The sequence below is a fragment of the Zingiber officinale genome, chromosome 8A (genome assembly GCF_018446385.1).
Source record: "Zingiber officinale cultivar Zhangliang chromosome 8A, Zo_v1.1, whole genome shotgun sequence".
In the NCBI taxonomy this organism is placed as follows: domain Eukaryota; kingdom Viridiplantae; phylum Streptophyta; class Magnoliopsida; order Zingiberales; family Zingiberaceae; genus Zingiber; species Zingiber officinale.
The window spans coordinates 104,747,716-104,753,639 of record NC_056000.1 but is presented as its reverse complement, the minus strand read 5'-3'; the positions used below and the strand labels follow the sequence as shown (position 1 = coordinate 104,753,639).

At 35.3% G+C, this 5,924-nt stretch overlaps 1 pseudogene; it reads left to right on the top strand.

Moving 5' to 3' along the window:
- Positions 1 to 1,150: 1,150 nt before the first annotated feature.
- On the top strand, positions 1,151 to 4,315 carry LOC122011094 (annotated as a pseudogene).
- The last annotated feature ends 1,609 nt before the right edge of the window (positions 4,316 to 5,924 follow it).

Sequence of the window (5,924 nt, the reverse complement as noted above, 5' to 3'; positions counted from 1 at the left end):
GTGGGGAAAGACACCACAAGAAGCTTGGAGTGGAAGGAAGCCTAGGATTTCTCATCTAATAGTTTTTGGAAGTATAGCCCACATTCATGTGCCTAATGAAGCAAGAAGCAAATTGGATGATAAAAGTTAGAAGTTTATTTTTATTGGCTACAATACTAACTCAAAAGAGTATAAGATATACAATCCAAATACTGTGAAGACAATCATTAGCTGGGATATCATATTTAATGAAGAAGAAGAATGGAATTGGGAATCTCAAAATGAAGATTATAACTTCTTCCCATTCTTTAAAGAAGAAGATGTGGAGCAACCAAGGGCAGAGAAAATAAGAGAGAAGCCTACTCCTCCATTGATAACACCAACATTAAGTACTTAAGGAAATTCATCTACATCAACTTCAAGTAAAAATTCAAATGAAAGAGTACCATGGTTTAGAAGCTTACATGACCTTTATGAGATAACTGAAAATCAAGATAATATTCTCTATTTTGTCTCTTTGCCGATTGTGAGCCTATGGATTTCTAATAAGTTATAAAGAGAAAAAAGTGGAAAGATGCGATTGATGAATAAATCAAGACAACCGAAAAGAATGATACATGGGAGTTAACTTCACTTCCTAAAGGCCATAAGGCGATTGGTGTGAAGTGGGTGTAACAAATAAAGAAGAATGCTAGAGGAGAATTTGAAAGATACAAAGCAATATTGGTATCAAAAGGCTATAGTTAAAGATATAGCATTGACTATGATGAAGTATTTTCTCCCATTGCTCGATTAGAAACTGCCAGACTAATCATTGCTTTAGCAACCCAAAATAAGTGGAGAATGCATCAAATGGATATAAAATCTATTTTTAAATAAAATTCTTGAAGAAGAAGTCTATATTCGACAGTTATAAGGTTATGAAGTCAAAAGACAAGAATATAGAGTTTTAAAATTAAAGAAGGTTCTCTACGGACTAAAGCAAGCACTAAGGACATGGAATAGTCAGATAGACAAGTACTTGGAAGCGAAAGGCTTCGTCAAATGTTCTTATGAACATGCATTATACATTCAGAATAAGGATAAAGATATTTTGATTGTATGCTTATATGTCGATGACTTGATCTTCACATGAAACAATCCAAGTATGTTTGGAGAATTTAAAGAAGTGATGACTAAAGAGTTTGAGATGACCGATATTGGGCTCATGGCAAACTATATGGGAATTGAAGTGAACCAAAGGGAAGATGAAATATCCATTTCACAAGAAAGTTATGCAAGAGAGATATTAAAGAAGTTCAAGATGGATAACAGTAAACCCATAGATATCACAGTAGAATGTGAAGTCAAGCTATCAAAGTGTGATGAAGGAGAAAAAGTTAATCCAACATTTTTCAAAAGCTTGGTTGAAAGTTTATGATACTTGACGAGCACAAGACCTGATATCCTTTATGCTGTTGGACTTATTAGCTGCTATATGAAAGCACCGACTGTCACCTACCTTAAGATCGTTAAGAGAATTTTGTACTATATCAAAGGTACAAAAGATTTTGGATTGCTTTATTCAACATCAAACCATTTCAAACTTGCAGGATATGGTGACAGTGATTAGGGTGGAGATATGGATGATAGAAAGAACACCACATGATTTATGTTCTTTATGGGAGATACAATTTTCACTTGGATGTTGAAGAAACAACCTATTGTCACACTTTCAAATTGTGAAGCAGAGTATGTGGCTGTGACCTCGTGTGTTTGTCATGCTATTTGTCTCAGATATTTATTGAATAAGCTAAGTTTACCACAAGAAGAGGCAACCAAGATTTGAGTTGATAACACGTATGCAATAACACTAGCAAAGAATCCAGTTTTCTATGATAAAATCAAACACATTGATACACACTGTCACTATATTAGAGTGTGCATTATAAGAAAAGTGATGCAAGTGAAATACATAAAGTCTCTAGATCAAGTTGCTGATATTGTTACCAATCTACTCAAATTTGAAGACTTCATCAAGATGCGATATTTACTTGGAGTCACAAAATCAATTTAAGAGGGGGCACTACAAGAAAAACCCTCATAGACATCGATGGAACAATAGTGGTTTTAAGTAAATTTCGGTGTCTTTGAGTATTTTACACCGATTTTTTTAAAAATCGGTGTCTATGAGTGCAGATTTTCGCTCATAGACATCGGTTTTTTTAGCCGATGTCTATGAGCGCCTTTTTTTAGTAATAGACACCGATTTTAATAGTGATTTTTAAAACCAGGTGTCTATGATAGCTTCCTTGTTCTATCTACGAAATCAGATAGTAAAAAACCGTTGTTAAAAGTAATGTTAATGAACCAAAATAAAATAATTTAATTTTCCCACCAATACTTAGCCAAAATTTGCAACACTTCACTTTTCCCTCCAAACCTAAACCTATATCGTGACGTCCACCGTATACCGTCGCAAATCCACCACCACTTTCCTCCTCGTCACTAGCCGTCCGACCATCTCTCTCAGCCTCATCTCTCTCTTACCCTTCCTAGATCGACGCCCCTTCCTCTCCCGATCAGGATCAACACACGACGCCCTTGCTTCTCCGTCCAACCACACCACATCTCCTCCAACTCCTCCCTTTGGGTGAGAAAAGGAGCCCTTCTTCGCATTCCGGTAGTTTTTCTTTCTTCGCATTTCGGTAGTTTAAAATATAGTGTGATTTAACCTAATCAGCTAGGTGTTTAGGGTTTTAGGGTTTTTGTTCTTCGCCGCCTAATGCCGCTGCCTACGCCGACGAACACCTCCTCCGCCGCTGGCTCATCGTTCATTTGCACTTTACTGTGAGAGATGTTAAGCGGAACACAAGGCTGAGGATGGAGTACCTCTACAAAAAGAGCTTGGAAGGGAAGGAATACGAGTACTACGAGAAGAAGCGAAAGATCAGAGAAGCCCTCGAAGGTTTCTGTATTTATCCTTTCTCGTAGAATTTAAATAATCCCTTCGTGTTTTTTTTTAATCCGAAGGATTTTGTTCCATGATAGAGGGGAAGCCTATTCCTACTGAGCTGAGGAATGAAGAGGCTGTGCTCCGCCAAGAGATTGACCTCCAGGATGAATACACTGTAGGTTCTGCGCTTCCGGTGTCTATTGATATAGTCTTGGTCAGAATCACTAAGTTTATGGTAATTGAAAGCTCTCGTTTTTCTTTTTCTTTTTTTCCTTGTAGTTCAAAAAACACACATAGACGATGAGTATGCCACCGCATCAGAAAAGGATCCAAAGATTTTGTTGACTACATTTCGTGAGCCAAGTCAGCGTCTTGGTCAGTTTGTTAAAGTGTGTTTCTATACTAGTCATATTTCACCTGGTGCTATTTCGTAGAAGCATCAAAGCTCTGTCCGTAAGTTTGGCGTTATTATGTTATTCATTTAGGAATTAAAATTGGTGTTTCCCAACGCAGCGAGAATGAACCGTGGTAGTCAGGTATGTTCCTCAATTCTTTTGTAAGTATAAAACTGAGGCATGCACTTATAAGTGTCATTGTATTTAGTTATTGTTTTTTATAAATTAACTCATTTATTTTGCCATACTTGTTGATATTTTGTTAGTGGGATGAAATTTATTAACTCTAAGAACATGGGAATCCATTGCATAGCATGGTCACCCTCATTTTTTTGATTTGAAGCTTGTTTAAAAAATAAACTTCATAGTGCCATTTTTATAAAAAAAAAATCTATATTGTTAGAGATTCGTATCTATTTGTTGGATGCTTTTATAAATATTTTCTTGTTGTCAACTGACACAGTTATACATTGTTCTGTAGGTGATCTTAGAAATTATTGAGTTTTGCCGAGCGCATGAATATACAAATGTTAATTTTGTGCATGAACATCGTGGTGAGCTTGATAATTGGTCATTTGCCACTTTCCATTTGGTCCAACTGCATTCTTTGAGTTGCTGAATGTGTATGTAGAAGTAAATTTTGTATCTTGCACAGTTTGTACATTTTGAAACATTTGTACAAACTACAGCTTTGTACAGACTTGTTTTGCTTCATTGTGAATAACTACAGCTTGGTCAAAGGACTGCAAACATCCTTAAACATCTCTTTCCTGTGCCTAAACCTGAAACTAAATGAATAATCACATTTGCCAACAAGTCCAATTACATCTCATTCAGGTACTCCTTGGCCTTCACAATTTATTCTTTGATTTTCATTATCTGACTCTGGTTTAGGCTTTTTACTCATACCCTACTTTTTGATGTTTAGACATAAAACTTTTATGTGTAGATAAAGGGGTATCTATCATGCAGTGGTTTTCGAGTGAACTCTACAATCTGTATAAATCTACACTTGAATAGTAATTCTTTCTCTTTTTGATGTATTTAATGAATGGACTTCACATAGTGCGTTAGAATTATTACTCCAAGAGTTGATAAAATAATAGCAATTAGTTGTGGCTCCTATACATTCTTGTCAAAACTGGTATTAGAATTGAATGAAAAAAAACTTTAACGTAGGTTATTTCAAATTGGTAGGATTGATGAAATTAGAATCATTTAGAAATAATAAAATAATAGTTTCACAATGATGATATTGAGTTTGTGTTGATGAAAAATAAGTTGTTGAAAATTTTGAGAAGAAGAAGTAGAATAAATTTGTGATATTTTATAAGTTGTGTAATTTTGAACTCATTTTAAATTTGATGTTATTGTGTTGGAGTTATAAAATATGATTTATTATATAATTTATGTTGATACTGTGTAATCTGCCTAGCGGTGCTTAGTCCCTATCTATGCGCTAGGCATTGGTCTAGCGCCCGACTAGTGGCTAGCGAATTTTAGATCATTGCCGTTTTTCAAACATGCTTGATATCTAAACATATAAGTTAGTTTCACTCAAGGAAATAAGGAAGAAAAGAACAAGGTATGTCCTTAGCGTTAGCTTTTTAGAACAAAGAAAATTATAATTCTGTTTTAAAGATACATCTTACAACAATTTAAAGTTACACAAAAACAAGCAAAAGTTGGAAAAGAGGGAAAAAAACAAGTAGTTTTTTTTCTATCCTAGGGCACCCCTCTAGTGCTAGACCTTGCTCTTGTCGCAAGTACAGATTTTTTCCATGGTTCATAGCTTTTATAGTTCTTTGTCTTGAACAAGACCTAGTTGATCGAATTAACTATAGAGGGAGGCAATGGAGCCTTTTTCATCCACTCGTAGTGGCCTATTCTCAATTTTTAGTAAATCGCAATGGAGATAGGCTATTTTCTCCTCTGAAGCTAAATTAGGATGATTTGCAAGAAAAGATTAATGTGGGTCAATATACCTTATGTCATAGGAACTCTTGATGTTACCTTAATTATTTACTCACTTATTTGTAATTGCTCATGTATCCCTCTTGGACTCTTGTTATTTTGGTTGTTCATGTGCTTAGGCGGTCTTATAAGCTGCTACATATGTTAATTATTTATGGTGTATTATATTTCAATTGCAGATTGTTATTATCTGCTCTTAATATGTTGAATGTTATGTGGTATCTTGGATGTATTATGACATTTTATTGAATAGATGGTTTCCTTTGGTTAAGGGCATGGTAAAGTTAGGATATAACATAATAATTGAATGACTTCTAGGGGATGTGGACGACGGGGCCTTTGGCACAATTAGGATGATTTCTTGACCATGTAGTAGTTATATTGATTATTTTAACTTGACCGTGCATTTGCTACACTAATGAGTATGACGAGTTAGACGCAACACATTTGGGCTATCTTTAGTAGTTGTGCATGTTCTAGAGAGATAGAAACATCATTTTGTACTGCGAAAAACAAAAGAGGGTGTAGTGGCCCACGTGGTCACACCCATTGGATGACTCTAAACAACAAACATGGGTAGTTGTCAAGGTATGCCCTTTTGATTAGCAACTGTTTCACTATCCTCGAAGGAGTTATTCCAA